Here is a 3,689-nt window from a genome sequence, read left to right as displayed (position 1 = left end):
TCTTTTCCTTTCTGCCGTCCGCCGAGTTTATCACTTCACGGAAATATTCCATTTTTCTTCGATCTTTGTATTTATCTTCTGAAACTTCACATTTATCCTCTGAACTTGACATTTATCTTCTCCTGCATAATAAAAGAATAACCGTCATAACGATTGGGTTTGATTTTGTATAAAATCGTAAGAGGGATCTTAGCCGCGTTATGGGCCCTTTAGGGCCGTTTTCCGACTTGGGCATTTTTACGATTTTATAGAAAGAGCGCTTTCGAAACGACGTCAATTTCGAAGAACATTCAAATTCGTCGTATATCGTACGAAATTCAAGGTGTTCAGCTAACCGTTGCCGTTTTATATGATTAATCCGAATGTTATTCGAGAGAATGACTTCTTGCGGTTTTTCAATCGTAAAGTTCCAACGGTGGCTCTGATCTAGATGAAACTAGAGCAGGTTTGATCTAATCCCGAAGGGGGAGCTTCGAGGACGGGACGAAGGCAGGCTGATTGATACAACTCACCAAACGGGTGAGTTGGACTGCATGCTCAGCCCAACTCGCTCGTACGGTGAGTTGGACTAGTCCAACTCGTTGAACAGGCGAGTTGGACGGCTTGCTCGATCCAACTGGTCTATTCGGCGAGTTGGACTGATCCAAATCCCTGAACGGGCGAGTTGGTCAGTGCATCCGGTCCAACTCGCCCCTTCGGCGAGTTGGACGATGGGTGTTTTGCTGTCCAGGATCCGTTGTTCCGAGGCCTTGAGTAACCTTTCTCGAAGACTGATCGTGTGACTCCTTTTCGGGATTGTTACGAAATTGATTTTAGGTTTTCACACTTCTCTATTCTTTTGAATTTTATCTCCCTTTGTCAAAGAGGACATTTCCGGGAAAGTTTCCACCATTGATTCCGTCGTAACCGATTTTGATCCCAATAGTTAGCCCCCCAGCTCGCTAGAATTTTTACGTTGTTCTTGCGAGCGGTTAGGCAGGTCAGGTAAGTTAGGCGGAATCAATGGCAGGACAAGGGTACGAAAGTCTTGATCCCTTCGGCAGCAACGTACCCTTGTCGAAGGGATTAAGACTTTGGTAGTTCGTCCCGGAGTTGAGATTCTTGAGACCTGTTTTCCAGTGAGACCTTTACGGTCCAGTTTATATATCGTGTAGAGGTTATCATGCATTTTGCTACCGATGACATTTTATATTGGTGTAGAGGGAAGGCTGTTGGAGTCAACAATGGACACGACGAAGTTAACATCCGAATATCCGTAAAAATCAGCATGAACATTTTTACGAAAAGTAATCTTCGTAAAGAGATCTTTACAAAAAACTTTGCGGTAAAATCTTGCACTAATCTCGGTTGATTCGTCGAAACTAAACACCAATAGTCTGAGAATACGTTCGTGAAAGGTCAGATGAGGATCCAGACAAGGTCGCCACAAAGCGACCGGTCCGCGGCCGCGAAGCGACCGGTCTGCGAATGACCCGGTTGCTACGTAGCGACCAACCAAGCCACGCGGCCGGTCGCTACGTAGCGACCGACCAAGCCTTTCGATCGGTCGCTACGTAGCGACTGAACTGTCTTGAACATCGATTAATGGGTACGACCCAAATCCGTGCATCTCGTCTGTTCCTCAATGCTGTCTCCCACGTCCCACAGCCGTATCACTTCTCACACCGTTCCGATCAGAGTCATCATTGAAACTTTATGATAAAAACTGCGAGAACTTGTTTTTATCGAAAAGAAAATCGTAACAAACGTTTCATGTCGAAAGACGGCCCAACGAGGTCTAAAACGCGACTAGAAGTGTACTTACGATTCTTTAAGAATGAACCCATAGATGCTATGACGGTTTATTTTTTTATTTTATAAAAAAATAAATAGTAAAAAAAAAAGATAAGCTTCCGCAGAAAAATATTAAGTTTCCGCGGATCAACATGAAGATTGGAAAAAATGGAATATCTCCATTTTTCACTTAAGACGGCTTAAGGGCAGGAAGGGAAAAGCTAAAACCGACCTTGGAGGAGTATATAAGGAGTCCTAGGCGAGAGGCACAAAGAGGAACTTTTTCAGAGCAAACTTAGCACTTAGAGCAATTTTAGGCAACTTTCCCTTTTTGTTATTCGAGCTGCGACTCAATTAGGTCTTGCAGTCTTAGGGTTTTAGAACTAGGAATCTCGCCAACAGCTCTCGTAGGCCAGACTCATACCTTGTTGTAACACTCAAACGCGGATTCAGAATAAGATCTATTTTGCTCTCTTTTCAATTTCTTATTTTTCTCGTCTTTTTTTCGGGTTCTGATTGCTTGGCGTGTGGTTTAGCAGATATCTGGGACCTCTGGGAAATTTGGGTTTTCCTAACTTTCCTTATTTAACCGGAAATCGATAGTCCAAATTTCGGTTCCCATAGTTTGGCGCTAGAAGGAGGGGGTACGGATTAATCTAACTCGCAAAAGCCACTCAACGATCAGAAACAATATGCAAAACTCTATATGTGCAAACGTCATCTCGTTCAAGGGGGGAGCAACGGTCGATCAGACCAAACCTCGCAACGATCTCCTTGTTATTGAGTTAACGATTCATGACATTGATATCGCAAGGGTATTAATCGATACTGGAAGTTCGGTTGATGTCATCTTCAAAGATACTCTCGAGAAATAAAGATAGACCCATCCGAAATCGCGGAAAATCCTAGCCCGCTAATAGGACTCTCAGGAGAAGCCACTATAGCTTTTGGGTCGATTAATCTCAAGGTCAAAGCTGGAACCATGAAAAAAGTCACGGAGTTCCTAGTTGTAGACCGCCCTGCGTCTTACAACGTGATCATGGGTACGCCATGGTTGAATTCCATGCGAGTGGTTCCGTCAATATACCACCTTTGTCTCAAATTCTCAACTCCTCACGGAATCAAAACAATATGGGGAAATCCAAGAGTATCACAGGTGTGTTTTGCTGCGGAACTAAAACGAAGAAGGCTGAACTCCGAAACTACTCCTAGAAAAATAAAAAAAATGGCCTCCGACGAAAGCACCCATAATCAAGATTCGGCAGAACTCTTCTGGGAATCCCATAAAACTGTTGCCCTGGAAGTAAAATGCGAACCAACCTGCGAACCCATGGTGACCATATGTCTCGACAAAGCGTTCCCACAATGATGTGTCGAGATCGGAGCCAATCTCTGCGAGCCTTTGATGACTGAACTCATAACCTGTCTGAAAAAGAACCTCCATACTTTTGCATGGGCTGCAGAAGATATGCCAGGAATCGACATTAACATAACATGTCACGAACTGAATATCGATCAAACTTTCAAACAGGTCAAACAAAAAGACTTAAGTTAGGACCCGAACGTGCCTCCGCAGTCAACGACGAAGTCGAAAAACTCCTTAAGATAGGATCGATAACGGAAGTGAGGTATCCTGATTGGCTTGCCAACCCTGTCGTGGTCAAAAAGAAAAATGGGAAATGGCGAGTCTGCATCGATTTCACCGATCTCAACAAAGCCTGTCCGAAAGACAGTTTCCCCTTACTGCACATTGATCGACTGGTCAAGGCAACAGCGGGAAACGAACTCTTATCTTTCATGGACGCCTTCTTAGGATACAATCAGATCATGATGCACCCTGATGATCGCGAGAAAACTGCGGCGCAACTTATCAGAGACTTGTGAATCGAATGTTCTCCGAACAACTCAGAAAGACC

This window comes from Brassica oleracea, chromosome C8 (assembly GCF_000695525.1).
Source record: "Brassica oleracea var. oleracea cultivar TO1000 chromosome C8, BOL, whole genome shotgun sequence".
Lineage (NCBI taxonomy): Eukaryota > Viridiplantae > Streptophyta > Magnoliopsida > Brassicales > Brassicaceae > Brassica > Brassica oleracea.
The sequence above is the reverse complement of the archived record's forward strand: the minus strand, read 5'-3'. Positions refer to the sequence as shown.